The 19059-nt window shown below is 39.5% G+C and overlaps 1 protein-coding gene across 4 annotated transcripts in view; it reads right to left on the bottom strand.

Moving 5' to 3' along the window:
* Positions 1-19059, bottom strand: part of LOC140741982 (NCK-interacting protein with SH3 domain-like) — a 237529-nt gene that overhangs the window by 169866 nt on the left and 48604 nt on the right. Inside the window, exon 1 of one of the 4 annotated variants that reach the window (XM_073072628.1) lies at positions 6708-7429. The exons of 2 other annotated variants lie outside the window; for them this stretch is intronic. The gene's annotated coding sequence lies outside the window, so the exon portion shown is untranslated. Of the gene's footprint in view, positions 1-6243; positions 6677-6707; positions 7430-19059 lie in introns of those variants that run through there. One more of the 4 variants, XM_073072627.1, reaches the window with a different exon arrangement.

Here is a 19059-nt window from a genome sequence, read left to right as displayed (position 1 = left end):
AAACCCAATATTGAATTCCATGGTATTATCAGTTCCATTGGTTAGTTATCACCACACTTTTAGATTAACAATTCCTCATTAAATTGGGGAAAAAGGGAAGATGTAAAAATTGAGGAAGCTTATGGGCTGGATAACTGTGGCGTTGGAATGTTTTCAGTGATATCATCGATCAACAGACAATTGACCATAGTTGGAGAAAGGGGAGAAGGTGGCTGCAGAAACAGGTTGGGAGTTGGAAGGTGATCATTACCCATAAAGGTATTTGAAGAGACTGTTGGAGTAGGCATCAATACTATTAAAAATAGGCAAGGGAACTTGTTGATATAGGCTGTCCCCAGGTTAAGGATGCCTAACCTTTAAACCAGGGGTGTCAAACTCATTTTAGGTCACGGGCCAGATTGAGCAAAATGCAGCTTCATGTGGGCCGGATCAGTCGGACGCGTGCGAACGCAGCTTTCGTTGCCCCCATTTTTTCAGCCTGCTCTCATGTGTCTCAGTCTCAGCTATAACTACAAAGTGGTTCACTTTACAAATTCCGTTTCTTATGAAGAAGACTGCCGAGCAAGACTGCCGAATAAACACTAAAAACCCTGAAAACCTGGTACCTGAATAAACTCAGCATTAGCCATATCATACGCCATAGGCGCTTCGATTACTGGGGCCAGCTTTAATAGTAATTAGATATTATCTCGCGGGCCAAAGATAATTCCACGGCGGGCCGGATTTGGCCCGCGGGCCTTGAGTTTGACATATATGCTTTAAACCCATGAGTGAGCTCTCACAACTTACGAAATTAAAATGTTCGATGTTTGTACAAACATTTGTTCCTACAAACAGCTGAACCAGTTTTCCATATCTCCGCTTTAGAGATTGTTCTTTCAGAACAGTCTTATGTACTTTTGACACCATTCAATAACATACAGTGGAGGTATGGTTACTATATTGAGTGAACAATTATATATTTTATGACTTGTTGGCAAAAAAGACTTGAACAGAACCCGTGTGCTACAATCATTCAGTTGCACAAGTAGCTCCATCTTGTATGAGCTCAGGTATACAGATTATGATTTATGGAGTTTGAAGGTGAAAATACCATAACTGAAGTTTCTGTAGTTCATGCAGAAATAACTCATTCTGATGAAATGTCATCAATTAACCACAGATCCCTGCAGATGTTACCTGATATCTTCAGCATTGTCCATTCTTTATTGGTTAGAAGTAGGCAAAGATGTAGCAGGTAGAAAGATAGCAAAGTCATTAAGTTTTAAGTTCAGCATTAGATCTATTTTGCTGCTATTTTGCTCTATTTTGATACATTTAATGCTGCTGCAAAACGCTATATGTCATAGCCCTTATTCAAAACAATAAATTGAACTCTTAAATGCCTCCACCATATCTGCCTCTGACAACATGTTCCAGGCACCTACCACTCTGTTAAAAAAAACTTCTATCTCCTTTAAATTTCACTCCCCCTCCCTTAAATCTATGCCCTCTTGTATTTAAATGCAAAAAATGACAATCCTTCCTACATCTCTCTCATAATTATATATACTTCTATCAACACTAAGGGTGACATCCTCCAGACAGATCACAAAACTACTACTCCTTTTAAATTTCCTTCTACTACTAATCTGTATGTGATTGGAACCTGTAATGTACATCTAGATAGCGTTTTGGGGCCAACTGAATGATCTGGCACTTTGGCTGTCTCCAAGGGAATTCAGAATGGTTAAGAGTGAGGTTGAGAATGGAGTACACAGCCTAAAGGTGGGTTGCAAAGCCACAATTGACTCAATCACTCACCAATCTCAGTAAGTGTCAAGTAAAATTGATGTCATGTGAATGGGTTCCGTGTTGTTTCTTTGTTTCATGTCTGCCTGCGGGAAGACCAATCTCAGGATTGTACACCACATACATACTTTGATAATAAATGTGCTTTGAATATTTGAAGTCCTCTCTGCCTCTAACGTTCCAGAGAAGACAATCAAAGTTCATTCCTCTTATATATAGCCAAACACCAATTCAGGCAACATGGTGAACCTCCTCTGCACAGCCTTCCTGTGCTGTGGTGACCAGAGCTGCACACAATATTCAAATTATGGCCTAACTGAAGTTTCGCATGGCTCCATCATGGCTTCCCAACTTTTGCATTCACAGCCCTGAACGGTAAAGGTAAGCATGTTGTATACTTACTTTACCATCCTGTCCACTTCTGGCTGTGATCTATAGACTTGTACCCCAAAGTTCTTCTGTACACCAATGTTCCTGCTGACACCTCTTGCACCAGTTTTCCCAAAATGAACACCTCATACGTGTACAGATTAAACATTATCTGTCATTTTCTGCCCAAATTTCCAACTGGGCTATATCCTGACACATCCTTTGGCAATCTTTCTCACTATCTACAACTTCACTACTTTTCATGTTGCCTCCAAGTTTACTAATCAGACCAAATGCATTTTCATCAAGATTATTTATATACATCACTAACTGGTGATCTTTGCAGAACACCACTGGTCACAGACAGCTAGTCAAGAAACTTACCACTGCCCTATGTCTCTGCCTAAGCCAATTTTATTCAACTTACCGACTCATTATGGATCTCATGTAACAATCTCCTAGACCAGCCTACTACAAGGATCATGCAAATGCAAAGAATACCGTTTTGTAATTTTTTTAATTGAACTTCATCATCAAACAAACATTTCCCTAAGATTTATTTCAGATATCGTACATATACATCATATAATCATATATATCACAAATCTCCACAAAGTATTTATCTGAGGTATACACTTATAGAAAAGAGTGGCAAGAAAAAACATGCAAAAGGAAAAAACTATGTACAAGTAGGGAGTGATTTTTTTTTACAACATATTCATTGATTTGTGAGAATAAAATCAGGCCTATTAGGCATTATGTAGTTAAACCATTTTTCCCAGTATGAATCAAATTGTTCCAGCTTATGATTAACAGATGTTGTTATCTTCTCCATTTTGTAAATGTCCGTTGTAATTTACATCCATTTATTTAAAGTTGGGCTCTCCTGTGATAACCATTTCCTAGTAAGAGTCTTTTTACCAACCACCAACAGTATATTCATTAAATATTTATCTCTTTTCAACCATTCTTGAGGTATATATCCAAAATATATGGTCTTACTCTCTAAGGGTATTTCACATTTAAAGATGTCTTGTAGGGCATTGTGTATTCCCCTCCAATAGTTTTTAATAACAGGGCTGTCCCAAAAAATATAATGATTTGCATTTTGATTTCCACAATTTCTCCAGCAAACAGGGAGGTTACTATCATAATAGGATTTCTGAGAGGGTGTAATAAAATATCTTATCAAGTTTTTCCATCCAAACTCCCTCCATTTCTGTGAACTGGTACACTTCCATTGATACCTCCATATTATTGTCCATTCTTTCTCATATATAATTATCCCTCCTTCCTTCTCCCAGTTTGTTTTAATGTATGAAGACGAATGTGTTTTAAGATTTGACAACCCCTTATACATGCTTGAAATGATTCTACTACCATTATCTGAATTATTTGCTTTTCTAAATAGCTCTATCAAGCATGTACTTGCCTTGGTTACATTTTTAAGCGTCTTGTTACCATATTGTTGCATCTGTAAATACCGATAAAAATCTTGTTTTTCTAATAAGTGTTTCTCTTTAAGCATTTCAAAACTGAACAGTGTTCCTTCTTTCATTATGTTGCAAAGAACTGATATTCCTTTAAGCTGTCCAGTCCTTAAATCTAACATCCAATTTATTTGGTGTAAAATCCGAGTCATATGCACACCATTTAAGAATTGCAATATCTCCTTCTAGATCATATGCTTTTATACTAGTTTTCCATATTGTAAGAACCAATTTCACCCATGGGTTATCAATAGTATTTATGTACCTTTACAGGTTATCAGTCAAAATTGCTTGTATGGGGATGGGAAGTACCCGCTCCTCAATGTTTTTCCATTGAGCGTCTTATGATGGGTTACACCAACATATCACAGCTCTCAACTGTGCTGCAAAATAATAATCTCTAAGAGAAGGGAGGACCCATCCCCCCTTTTCCTTCGCTAACTGCAAAGTTTTGAGACGAACTCTAGGCCTTTTACCCTGCCAAATATATATTGATGGCATCTTGTTCCATTCATTGAATTGATTTTGATTCATCTCTATTGGTAGGGTCTGAAAGAGATATAACAGTCTGGGCAGTATATTCATTTTAATAGACTCAATCCTTGAACTGAGACTGAAAAAAGGAATCAGGATCTATCTTGCCACATCTTCCTTAATTTTTTTATATAAAGGCTGATAATTACATTCTGATAATTTGGCCAAATCTTTTGGCATAATGATGCCCAAATATTTGAAAGACTCTGTGTGCCATGCCCAGGGGAATCGACTTTCAATTTCTCTTGGTGGGCTGTAGTAATATGAAAGTAATTGGGTTTTATCTATGTTGATCTTGTATCCTGATAATTGACCATATTGTTCAAAGGATTGCATCAATTTAGGTAAAAAGTATGTTGGTTGCCCTAGATAGATCAAAAAGTCATCCGCATAACAAGCTCTGTCCCTTTAATAGTAATTCCCCTGATATCTTCATTTTGTTTGATGTATTGAGCTAATGGTTCCAGATATAACGCAAAGAGTAGTGGTGACCATGCACAACCCTGTCTCGTGCCCCTTTCTAGGGTAAGACTATTTGATAAATATCAATTGATTTTAATCCTAGCAAAAATTCAATGTGTTTTTTCTCTAGTTCCTTCAGCCTATTTTGTAATTCCTCTAATGTTTTATTCCTCATTTTTTTTCTTATATGATATCGCTATAATTTTCCCTCTTAAGACCGCCTTCAGAGTATCCCATAAAATGGGAGGTGAAACCTCTTTGTTATCATTAAATTCTAAGTAGAGACCAATTTCTTTTTTAATTTGTTTCTTAAAGTATGGATCATTGAGTAGAATTGAAATTAATTTCCAAATAGTATTCTTTGGTCGTAGATTAAAATCAACAGATAAAATATATAGGTGCATGGTCGCTTACATCTATCGTCCCAATTCCACAGGTGTTTATTTTGTCTTTGTCTTTTCCAAATGTTACGAAATAGTCTATTCTTGTATATACAGAATGGGGGGCAGAATAATGAGTGTAATCCCTTCGGTAGGGAAAAGGTCCCTCCATATACCAATTAGACCAGCACCCTCAAAAAGTGTATTAACTTTCTTATGTAAGGATTTTGTTTCATAGGTTTTTTCTATTGACAGAGTCTAATTTTGGTTGTAATTGTAAATTTAAGTCTCGCATACATCAGGAGACCTTCTGTTTCCGTTACCATAATATTAGTAATTATCTGAAAGAAACCAATATCACTTCCTGGGGGTGCATATATATTTAATAGAGTAACTGAATTTCCGTCTATATTCCCCCTTACCAGAATATATCTGCCCTTTCTATCTCCCATTTTGAATACTTTTTCAAAATTTAGCCCTCTTGAGATAAGAATAGCAACTCCTCTCCTATGTCCTGATTTATATGAGGAGAAAAACAAATTAGTGAAGCCCATTCTCTTTAGTTTTTTATGCTCATTATCACTTAAATGAGTTTCCTGTAAATATACTACATGGACTTGTTCTTTTTTCATTTTGGATAAAATTCTATTATGCTTGATTGGATTTAATAGCTCATTGACATTAAAAGAAATTAATTTTACCTTGTCCTTAGCCATCTGTATTTATGTGTCAATGTATCATTGAAATTAGAATAAAACTTAATCGATCTACTCCCTGAACAAATAAGAACCAGTAAACACAAATAATAACAAAAATGGCAATGCACGTGTGATTCCAAGGCTGAGGTCTCTAGTAGATGACCCTGCGTTGAGCTAGCTGTGGGGGATAACCCCTCCTACTTGTGAGTTGAGGGCCCCCATTGCAGTATTCATAAAAGTCAGTGAACAAATCCATTACACAGAAAAGATTTCCGTGTACTCCTCCTATATATACATGTATGTATGTATATATATATATATATATATATATACACATACACACACACAGACACATACACCCACACACATATATACATATATATTACATATATACACATATACGCACACATATACATATTCTCATTTTGGTGGGGGAAAAGGAGTGAGCGAATAAAGAATAACAACTAAGTAATATAAAATCCACATTATAATAAGTATTTCTTGAAATAGGTATATTACCGTCTACTTTTGCTTCCGTTTAGCTTCTCAACATTTTTAAAGTTAGCCAAACCTTATGGCTCTTCTGGAGGGGGTGAGGACTGTCTTTGGAAAACTCCCGGTCTCTTTCTGATATACTTCTCTCAACCTCCTCCTGTCTCCTGCCTTCTCGATTCTCGCACTATTTCCCAAGTGGAGTGGGATAATTCCTCTGCCAGGCTTTCCCTCGGTTTGATCACACTGATGGGCAACCCTCTGGCCTTCATGACTGTAGTCGCCTCTTCCACTGTCTGGTACAACCGCGTCCCGTCTTCATAAAACACTCAAAGTTTAGCAGGGTACGGAGTTTGAAATCTAATCCTTTTTTGCTTTAGTACTCGCTTTACTTTAGAGTATTCTTTACGTTTCTGCAGGACCGCGGTGGGGGGGGGGGTAATCTTGGTCGAAATATATTAATTTATCACCTAAAAACGCCCTCTTCTTACCCCAGGCCCTTCGTAGAATCTCCACCTTGGTACTGTACCGAAGGAATTTAATTATTATTGAGCGTGGCTTATCTCCGGTAGACCGGGACTAGCACACAATGCGTTCTCTCGATTTCCAGCTCCATAGTCGAGGGAAGCTCCAGCGTGTCCCGCAGCAACTTTCCGACAAACTCTGTCACAGACAAGCCTTCCGCTCCTTCGGGAACGTTGTATATTCTGATATTTTTCCGCTGTGATCTTCCCTCCAGGTCAAGCAGTTTACCTTCTTGGTGATTTAATATTTTTATCATCTTACTCAGTATTCGTTCAACGTTTTGAAGGCAATCTTCCACCTTCTCAATTCAAATCTCTGCCACTGCTATTTTTTGATTGACATTGGCAAGCTCTGACTTAATATCATGTAGCTGCTGCTTTATATCTTTCTGGAACTCCCTTATCTCTTTCAGAATTTCGATCATATTCACCGCTTTGCCTGAACGAGGCCCAGCATCCGCCTAACTAGCATGCAGTTGGGTAGGAGAGCTGCTCGCTGCATTCTTCTCGGCAGTAGGCTCCATATTGTCACTTTTTTTATTTCCATTCTTTTTCCCCCATTCTTGCTCCTCTTTTCAGTTCAAATATTTTTCGAAAAATACTATATTTGATGGGTTAACGGGGCTTAATATGCATTTTTCCGGAGGAGCTAGTGACTTAAGCTGCCATTCTTGACGATGATGTCACCGGAACCCGAGAATACCGAAGTTTTGTGATATCTAAAAAATCCTTCTCCCCCTCCCCTCTAAAAATGTGTTGCCCCTTATTCTGAAATGCCTATTAACTCTAGATTCAAATTGTGAAGAGAACTTTCTTTCAATATCCATCAGCTCAAAGCCCCTTCAGACTCTTAAAATATTTCAAAAAGATACTTATTTTCCCAAACATCAGCCCAACTTTCCCTTTTAAAACAATCTCATAACCAACTCAATGAATATTCGCTGTCTCAAGGAGCCTAAAACTGCAGCACACCAGGTGTGATCACAACAAGAGTTAAGAAGAATTCCTTAATTTTACATTCCATTTCCATTGCAGTGAATGCCAGCATTCAATGTTCCTCATTTTCTGATTTGCCTGTAATTTAACTGTGTAATTCGTATACAAGAAGATCCACCTCATTCTATATTTCTCTAGTTTTCCAAACTAACTATATAATCTGAGCAACACACACAAAATGCTGGTGGAATGCAGCAGGCCAAGCAGCATCTATAGGAAGTAGTCAAAGTTTCGGGCTGAGACCCTTCATCAGGACTAACTGAAAGGAGAGGTAGTAAGAGATTTGAACGTGGGAGGGGGAAATCTGAAATGATAGAAGACAGGAGGGGGAGGGATGAAGCTAAGAGCTGGAAAGTTTATTGGCAAAAGGGATACACAGCAGGAGAAGGGAGAGAATCATGGGATGGGAGGCCTAGGGAGAAAGAAAGTGGGAGGGGAGTACCAGAGGGAGATGGAAAGCAGGCAAGAGTGATTGTGAGAAGGACAGAGAGAGAAAAGAGAGATGGGGTAAGAAGGGGAGGAGGGGCATTAACAGAAATTAGAGAAATCAATGTTCATGCCATCGGGTTGGAGGCTACCCGGATGGAATATAAGGTGTTGCTCCTCCAACCTGAGTGTGGCTTCATCTTGACAGTAGAGGAGGCCATGGATAGACATATCAGAATGGGAATGGGATGTGGAATTAAAATATGTGGCCACTGGGAGATTCTGCTTTCTCTGGCATCATATTCTGTCAAGATTTTGACCACTTACTCAATCTCCTTTGTACGTGTTCTTCCAGCATCGAGGATGAGTTGCTTCTGCTTGAATTCTGTCAGTACTGAGGTGCCCTAAAAGGTACCGAGTGTAACCTATGGGGTAGTGTGCTCCACTACTTACACCGGATCCCAATGCCCTCCCCAATGATCCTCAAGCAGCTTGGTGGTGAAATCAATGATTCCCATGTCTGTAAGGGAATGTCACATCTTTTGTTTTGAGAACATCAGCATAGCTTTTCTTGTAACTGCCTAGTAACCATGTTCTGTGACTGAGCTCAGAATGAAGTGTCCCTATTAGGATGTTGGTAAGCACATTAATGACATGCCCTGGCCAACAGATCCAGCTGAGTGTAGCTATGATTTTGATACTGGGGATATTGGCCCAGCAGAGAGCACTAACATCTGTTCACTTATCCTCCCAGTGGATTAGGATTTTACTGAACTTTTGCTTGTTAAAGCTTTATCGTAACTTCCTTTGTGACTCTGTTTATGGCCAACATCTCTTGCACTTTGTTTTAGGAAGGTTCTCTCAACCTGCTGTGAAACCTTGAAAGACTGATGAACACACACAAGTGTCCTGTTATAATCTCAACTGTTCAATCGTAATGTAAAATTAGTTACAATGAAACCCGGAGCTCAGAGGCTAGGACCCACGCCAATTATTTACTTTAAGGATACTGGATTGAACTGCCAAACATCAGGTTTTTACAAAACTCTTACTAAAGGAATTTAGGAAAACATTTTCATGCCAAAGATGAGTAATAAAACTTATGCAGTTTGTACATAGTCCCACAATTATAGTTCTGTACACAGATCAAAACAACACATTATGACACAGTCTTATTCCCAACAATGATATAACTAATGCTGGGACACAATTCTACATCCAATACCAACAACAGCATTAACAAATGCTGGGCCGATTACAGTCCACTACAAATCAACCCAATACACAACATCATTACAATGACCTGCACCCAATGTCAACATTGGCAGAATCGATAATATAATCAAAAACCAAAAAAAAACATATGCTGGAAACATGGAATGAAAATCAAAAATGCTGGAACTGCACATCTTGAATCATCTGTGGACACAATCTGAAATGTCACCATTTCTCTGCCAGCAGTCCACCTGACCTGCTGATTATTTCCACTATTTCCAGCATTTTTTTTAATTTTTGTTACCAATATACATTTTCACATTCAAAATTAACAGCACCAATACAGTCTAACAGTGTCAGTGCAGTTTTATCAAACAGCAAGAAATAATAGTACATAATCTCACTTCTAATATTAATGAATAGTGCTCTGTACAATCAATATAAGCAGTGCAGTATTCCTGTATACATTTTACTGCCTTCTATCCATATTCTTAACTTCATCATCTAGACTGCAAACATGAACTGCCCTAATGTACTGCCTCTGTGCCACGTTTCTTTGGATTCTGATGCACAGCTCTTAATTGTTGGTTCAAATTCCTCCCTCTGCTCCTTTTTCACCTCAACACACAATTTTCATTTCTTTCATTCTTTTCCTAAGCTAACTTTACATGTCTTTTCACTCAGCAACCATCGACAACTTAGTCAATAGCTCACACTTGTCCATTCTAAACTGTTCAAATAAAATTGTGATTTCTTTTCAACATTTAAGCTTTATAATGCTCTCAACAAAACCTCTCTATTCAAAATTAGGCAGGCTTCTACCCCACTAAATCAGAGGGAAGGGCTTTCAATCTCTTATCTTCATCACTCCATAGCATGTTTGCACTCCTCCATAAAAATCACAATCAACTAAGCAGTACAGTGTAATCATACACCAAGTTGCCCGATTTCTTAAACAACTCTTTGATCCAGAGTTACAATGGATTGAATGGGTCCCCAAACACAGTAACAGATGCTGTTGAAAGTACCTCAACTGGTATTACAATTCAAATATGCAGGATACAAGCTGCAGAGAGGTAGTGGATTTTACCCAGAACATCATGAGCACAACAATGGTATTTCCAGATAATGATGCCTCAAGAAAGCAACATACAAAGATCCTCATCATATAGACCATGCCATTTATCACAGCTACTATTGGGCAGGAAGTACAGAAGCCTGAAATCCTACACAACCAGGTTAAAGAACAGCTTCTTCCCTTCAACCATTTTTTTCTTGAACCAACCAGCAAAATCCTTACCACTACAGATAAGCAACACTACAACGACTTTGATCAGTTTGAATAAAAGTAGACTTTTTTCTTTATTGAGACATGGCTGCAAGAGGACAAGGGCTGGGAAATGATTGTTCAATGGTATATATCCTATTGAAAGGACATACAGGTGGGCGGGGCATGGCTCTGTTGGTGAGGAATGAAATTCAGTCGCTTGCAAGGGGTGACATAGAATCAGGAGATGTAGAGTCAATATGGATAGAACTGAGAAATTGTAAGGGCAAAAGACCCTAATGGGAGTTATCTACAGGCCCCCCAGCCTGGATATAGGGTGCAAGTTGAATCAAGAGTTAAAATTGGCATGTCGCAAAGGTAATGCTGCAGTTGTTAGGGGGATTTCAACATGCAAGTAGACTGGGAAAATCAGGTTGGTACTGGACCCCAAGAAAGGGAGTTTGTGGAGTGCCTCCAAGATGGATTCTTAGAGCAGCTTGTACTGGAGCCTACCAGGGAGAAGGCAATTCTGGATTTAGTATTGTGTCGTGAACCAGATTTGATAAGGGAACTCGAGGTAAAGGAGCCATTAGGAGGTAGTGACCATAATGATAAATTTTAATCTATAATTTGAGAGGGAGAAGGGAAAATTGTAAGTGTCAGTATCACGGTTGAACAAAGGGGACTATGGTGCCATGAGGGAGGAGCTGGCCAAAGATGACTGCAAGAACTGCAAGCAATATGCCAGGTGCAGTCTCACCAGCATCTTGTACAACTGTAACATGTCACAATCTTTGCACTCAATGGCACAGATGATGAAGGCAAGCATGTCAGCTTTTCTTCACCACTGTCTACCTGAATCCCTAGGTTTCTGTTCTACAATGCTCCTCAAGCCCGTCATGCACCGTATGTCCTCAACTGGTTCAACTGCTGAAAACATAGCACTTTGTATTTGTCAGAGTTAAATTGTATCTTCGAAATAGTGGTTTGAGGTAGGCACATCAGCAACATTCAAGAACCATCTAGATAAGTACATGAATACATGAGGATTAGAGGGCTATGGGCTAAACACAGGCAGTTGGCACCAGCTTGTTGGGCAACACAGTTGGCATGGTAACTTGGACAAAAAGGCCCATTTCCATTTAAATTCCATTTGCCTTTCCTTACCTACATATGGATCCATGTGATCTAAAATTATAGACTAGTCTACTACCCAAGGTCTTGGTAAGGTCCACATAGACAAAAACTTCTGACTGGCTCTCATGAATCCTCCTGGACACCTCAAAATTAAATTTGAGATACGAATTCCCATGCACAAAACCATGCTATTTATTAATCAGTTCTTGCCTTTCCCAATTCAAGTAAATATTGTCACTTAGGAAACCTTGTATTCCTCAATCTGATCAATTTTTATATATTAAATGGAAAAGTCTATGCAATTATGTCTCACTTTATATTTCAGACCAGGTTTGATTCAAGCAAATATCATCCAAGACTGTTATGAAATCTCAATATATTCATGTGTTGTTGGTGTCTGCCAGTAAGTGTCTAAAGGGGCCAAAATAAGCTAACATAATTTCGCTTTGCACTCCAGCCCCCTTAATGTTGACATTCACAAATAGAGAAAGCTTGGAGACAGTGTGAGAGGGAGGATAGGCAGGTGATGGAGAAGGAACTGATAGTTTCACGTGTATCTATTTTAATGCAAGGAGTATTATGAACAAAGCAGAACAGCTTAATGTGTGGATCCGTACTTGCAGCTATGATGTTGTGGCCATTACAGAGACTTGGATGGTGCAGGGGTGGGAATGGTTACTTAGAGTGCCAGCCTTCGGATGTTTCAGAAAGGACAGGGAGGGAAGTAAAAGAGGTGGGGGCATGGCACTGTTGATCAGAGATAGTGTCATGGCTGCAGAATAGTAGGAAGACATGGAGGGATTGTCTATAGAGTCTCTGTGGGTGGAAGTTAGAAAAAGGAAGAGGTCAATAACTACTGGGTGTTTTTTGTAGACCACCCAATTGTAACAGGGACTCGAGGAGCAGATAGGAAGACAGATTCTGTAAAGGTGTAATAATAACAGGGTTGTCGTGGTGGGAGATTTTGGGGTGGAGTTTGTTAGGTGTGTTCAGGAAGGTTTCCTGACACAATATACAGATAAAGGCTGAACTTGATCTGGTAATGGGAAATGAACCTGGTCAGGTATCAGATCTCAGCGGGAAAGCATTTTGGAGATAGTGATCACAATTTTATCTCCTTTACCATAGCATTGGAGAGAGATGGGAACAGACAAGTTAGAAAAGCGTCCTGACGAAGGGTTTCGGCCCGAAACGTCGACAGCGCTTCTCCCTATTGATGCTGCCTGGCCTGCTGTGTTCCACCAGCATTTTGTGTGTGTTGTTATTTGAATTTCCAGCGTCTGCAGATTTCCTCATGTTTGCTTACAAGGATGTTGCCATGATTGGGGTGCATGCCTTGTGAGAATAGGTTGAGTGAACTCGGCCTTTTTTCCTTTGAGTGATGGAGGGTGAGAGGTGACTTATAGAGGTGTACAAGATGATGGGAGGCATTGATCATGTGGATAGTCAGAGGCTTTTTCCCCAGGGCTGAAATAGCTAGCACGGGAGAGCACAGTTTTAAGGTGCTTGGAAGTAGGTACAAAGGAGATGTCAGTGGTAAGTTGTTGTTTTGTTTTAAAACACAGAGTAGTGAGTGTGTGGAATGGGCTGCCAGCGACAGTGGTGAAGGTTGATACGATAGGGTCTTTAACAGACTCCTGGACAGGTACATGGAGCTAAGAAAAATAGAGGGCTATGGGTAACCCTGGGTTTTTTTTTCTAAGGTAAGGACATGTTCGGAACAGCTTTATTGGCCAAAGGGCCTGTATTGTGCTGTAGGTTTTCTATGTTCTATGTTCACAACTAAATGTGTACTGTTATGGTATATGAAATAGAATTAAATCCAGAATCATTAAATTTGAAACACTGTAGTAAATACTATTCTCCCAGTTCAGCCTATCAAGCATATACAGTCCAGAAAGTCATGGCAGAGGAGAATAGTCAGATGTTCAATGCCCAACATCATTTAAACAGAAATCTTTCCCATGTTTTGGTACCACCTGATACAATAATACAATGCCTCTGTAAAGCAATCATCTGAGAATTGAAAGTAGGAATAATTGAAATAACCCACTCTGGTTTTCTGCAAGTTTGGGATCTTTTCATCTCTGTCAACCACACATTAACCAGCTCAAATTCAGCACTCCTCTCACCTTTTCGAACTTTTGATCATACTGCTCTCCACTTGCTCCACACCAAACCCAACATCACCATCAAACCTGCAAGGGGCTGCTGCTGTTGTGTGGCAGAACATTGAAATGCTCTACCTTGCTGAGGCTAGATTGCAACTCTCAGACACCACCATGAAAAGGACCACACTCAGGACCATCAAGCCATTCCCTCATGCACCATCAACCTCCAGTTCTGGATATCGCCATTCCACTACCACCAACCTCATAGTCCCTTACCCAGACTGCCTATTTCTACTTACAGATCAACAAACCTGACTATCTGGGTAGAACAATTGCTTCTGTCTGCTCCTGCCCCACTGAACTCATGTCTGCATACCTCGACTCCATTTTATGCCCTTGGTTCAAAAAAATGCAAATTTAAACCCATAATGAAGTGCTCTGGAAGAGGTCTGTGCTGAGAGGTATTACACCCTCAGCCAGAGATTGGTTGAAGATTTCAGTGACTAAAGAAATGCTCGTTACCAGAAAATCTTTCTGCAACAAATCACTCCCGATTTTGTTTTCCACAAACTTTTTTGTCTTCTTTGCAATTATTGATCTTACCTTTCTGCCAAAGGAAAACGTTATTCTACTCTTCAAACATGCTCAAGTTATATGTGCCACATGCTCTGCACATTTTTTTAAAAATCCAAATTCAATTCAAGATTCTTGGCAGATACTCCCAATATCCTACTCAGCCAAACAATCTGATGTTAAAATTTTACACCAACCAGTTTCCCATATCTAATTAATACAAAGATGGACAATTGTTATGCATCACATAGAAATATGACAGCCACATTGTTGACATCCACAGCCTGGTTTCAGTCTACACATCAACTTTTCATCAGTCTTTCCTTCATAATATCAATGATTAGAACTTAAAACCAAAATAATTTAATTAACTTGTGACATTGATACATAACATCACTTCATTTTTATCATGGTTGATGTTCTGTGTTAGTTATGTCAGCAGACAACTAGGTTATCAGTGACACCATGTTTAGGGTGGCTACACAAAGTTGAACAGCAGAAAAACAGACCTTTCACCCCACTGCATCTATGCCACACCCATCATAACTACTTGTACAGATCCCACTAACCTGTATTAATTCAATATCCCTCTATTTCCTGCTCATTCAACTACCTGTATAGATGCTTCAAATTTGTTCATGCTCCTTTCTCCACTATCAGTCTAGCAGCTCATTCCAGATACCTGTTACTATATAGAAAAATGTACCCCTCAGTTTCCTTTTATACCTCCACCCCCGACCTTAAACCAATACCCCCTAGTTTTAGACACCAATGCCATTTTAGATCAACTATTTACCCTCTTGTATACTTCTATCATGTCACCTCTCAATCTCTTTTACTCCAGGAAACCAGACCAGAAATATACAATTGTTGCTTATATCAAAAATCCTTCCAATCCAGACAATGTGCTTGTGAATCTTTTCTATATTTCCAGCTTGATCACATCTTTCCTGTAGCACAATGACCAGAATGATAAGCAATACTCCAATACTCCAAGTGCAGTCCAGCCAACTGGTACACCCAGCTGTTGTGGTCAATACAATGCATGCAAGCACAAATGCCTTCACCTGTATTATGTATCAATGTATCATCCTGTCTGTGTTGCCACTTTCAGAGAATGAGGTACATTTGATTCCTCTGTTCAACAATATACAGCAAATGAAGGCTCTAGGGAGCATGCCTGCTCTTGTTTAATATACATCATGAAGTTGCTATCACTGATTCAGTACACTTTCATTGGCAGTATGATTTTGTACTTTTCTTTACAAAAAACAAACTAATAAAAATCACCTCTCATTACATGAACAGAAGCCATTTTGTGAGTTAGACCATCTATAAATTAACTAGAAAATCAAAAGCTTTATTTATAGATCTGAATAAGTTACATAGCATGCCAAATGACAGTTATTTAGAAAATTTGCAGCGACAAACAAATCATTGTGCATTTTGGAATTTCCCTACTTCATCATATTGAGGAGTCTGATGGCTTGGGGGAAGAAACTGTTACATAGTCTGGTCGTGAGAGCCCGAATACTTCGGTGCCTTTTCCCAGATGGCAGGAGGAAGAGTTTGTATGAGGGGTGTGTGGAGTCCTTCATAATGCTGTTTCGTTTGCGGATGCAGTGTGTAGTGTAAATGTCTTTAATGGCGGGAAGAGATCTTCTCAGCTGACCTCATTATCCACTGCAGGATCTTGCGATCCAAAATGGTGCAATTTCCGAACCAGGCAGTGATGCAGCTGCTCAGTAAAGATCTCACCAAGAGCACAACTTGCAATGCTGAAGGAGATGAGAAAGAACCCAGGGATAACGTTAAAAGATCGGCAAATATATCTAGAACTTGCTAAAGTCTCTGTTTATGTGTCCACTATAAGAAAAACGGTGAACAAGAATGGTCTTCATGGAAGGACACCACAGAGGAAACCAGTGCTCTCTAAACAAAACATTGCTGCATGTCTCATGTTTGCAAAAGACTACCTGGATACTCTACAACACTTCGGGACAATATTCTGTGGACAGATGAGACAAATGTACAGGACTGATCAACAGTTACTGGAAACATTTGGTTGAAGTTATTGCCATACAAGGATGTCACGCCAGTTACTGAAAATAAAGGTTCTCATTTTTACCAATACATGTAATATTGGATCGTTTTTCTCAATAAATAAATGAATAAGAATGTTTTTTTGTATATTTAATTAGTTTCTCCAGTTTAGGACTTACATGAAGATCTGATCACATTTATGCAGAAATAGAGATAACTCAACAGGGTTCACAAACTTTCTAGCACCACTGGGAAGAGCAGTAGGACCCTGTTGTCTCTGTCAAACAGGTAATGCCATTTTGGATGCTATTATGGGATGGCATTGCAGAGTAAGTAGCAAGGTCTAAGTTTGTAGCACCACAGCTGGGGCTCAACTAACAGGAAGGTGACCTAATAGTAAGGGGAAAGACGTGTAGACTTAAAGACGACTTCTAGAAGGTACATTGCCAAGGTCAGTGGTGACACAGGCAGGGTATTCAGCTAGAGTTCTGGTGTATGTGGGCACTAACACTTCCCCTCTGCCATCCATTCACTTTTTTAATACAGTATTTCTGTTCTTGCATATTTTTAATAATCTATTCAATGTGTAATTTACTTATTATGTCTTATTTTATTTATTATTACTATTTTTTCTGTCTCTGCAAGATTATATATTGCATTGAACTGCTGCTGCTAAGTTAACAGATTTCACGTCACATGCCAGTGATAATAAACCTGATTCTGATTACAACATGGCTAGAAGAGGGATGAGACCCTGCAACATGAATTTACTTTTGTTTTAATTTAGCGATACAGCACTAAGGCACTTCCAGCCACATCGCCTCAGCAACCCCATAACCCTGATTAACCCAGACCTATCACAGGACGATTTACAATGACCAGATAACCTATCCAGTACATCTTTGGACTGTAGGAGGAAGCCCACACGTACCATGGTGATGACGTGGAGACTCCTTACAGAACAGCACCGGAATTGAATTCTGAACTACAGAACTTCCCAAGCTGCAGTAGAATCACAACTATTTAGTGAGTCCGCTGGAAGATTAAAGAGCAAGACAATTTTTCCCCTCCTACAATCAAGGCTCCATAATAAAAAAAATATGCTTCTGAAATACGTTCCCCACAGGTCTGTCTCTACAAATATTACAATTCTACTACCCTCCAAGAAGGAATTATACTCACAAAAGACCCCCTCTAGAATGCTCCCTCTGCATATGATGTTTGGAGACCATAATTCTCAAGAATATGCTTGGTAAACCTTGTCATTCACCTGTTACAGCTTAGTTCCTGGCTTGAGAGAGTGACCACCATGGACCAGCTGTTCCAAAGATCAAAATACCCATAGTGGAAGATTATAAGCAAAAATCTAACTGGTTCAATAATTAATTTATATGACCTCAATCAAACAATGAATTAGCTATGAATATCGATTTGATGGAAGGTAAAAGAACATTTAAACCTAAATCAATGAACCACTTCAGTGATACATGAAACCTATGTACACCAAGCAATTATAAATATTTCCACCAAATTTTAATCCCAATGTTTCAGGCAGCATCTATGAAAACAAATAAAAACAGTTGACATTTCAGGCTAAAACCCTTCATCAGGACTGGAAAGGAAGGGGGAAGACAAAAATAAAAAAGTGGGGAAGGAGGACAAGCTCGATGACAGGTGAAGGCAGGTGGGTGAGAAACATTAAGGGCCGGAGGAGGAATCTAATAGTAGAGGAGTTGACCATGGGAGAAAAAGAAAAAGGGGGGCACCAGGGTGAGGGGGCGCACAGGGGAGAAGAGGCAAGAGACTAGAATGGGGAATAGAAAAGAGAAGGAGGAGAGGTTAGAGAAAAAGTACTGGAAGGAGAAATCAATGTTCATGCCATCAGGTAGGGGGATACCTGGACAGAATATGAGGTATTGCTCCTTCAACCCAAGAGTGGCTACTTTTGTCAAGCACCTCCACTCCATCTCCCAGAAACGAAATTTCCCCTATTTTAATTCCTATCCCCATTCCTGGTCTGACACTCTAGTCCACAGCATCCTCTTCTGCTATAATGAAACCATTCTCAGGGTGGAGTAGCCTCCAACCTGATGGCAGGAACCTCCATTTCTCCTTCCAGTGATGTTTTCTTTTCCTTTTCCTCCCTCTTCTTCTAATCCCTACTCTGGCCTTTTACCTCCTCTACACCTGCCTAACACCTCCCCCTAGTGCTCCTCCTTCCCTTTATCCCATGGTCTACTCTCCTCTACCATCAGATTCCTTCTTCACCAGCCCTTTACCTTTCCCACTCACCTAGCTTCAACCTATCACCTTTTGGCTTGTCCTCCTTCCTCTTCCCCAACCTTTTTATTCTGGCATCTTTCCCCTTCCTGTCCAGTCCTGATGAAGGGCCCTGGCCTGATATATCAACGATTTATTCATTTCCATCAACGCTGCCTGTCCTGCCGAGTTCCTCCAGCATTGTGTGTTGATGCATAAGAATTTTGAGAGAACCAACATTAGAACTGCAGTTGATCGTTTAGTTAATTTTTTTTGTGCCTGTTGAATGAAT

Source organism: Hemitrygon akajei, chromosome 19, assembly GCF_048418815.1.
Source record: "Hemitrygon akajei chromosome 19, sHemAka1.3, whole genome shotgun sequence".
Taxonomy (NCBI): Eukaryota; Metazoa; Chordata; class Chondrichthyes; order Myliobatiformes; family Dasyatidae; genus Hemitrygon; species Hemitrygon akajei.
Note: the sequence above shows the minus strand (reverse complement) of the source record. Positions and strands in the feature narration are given on the sequence as shown.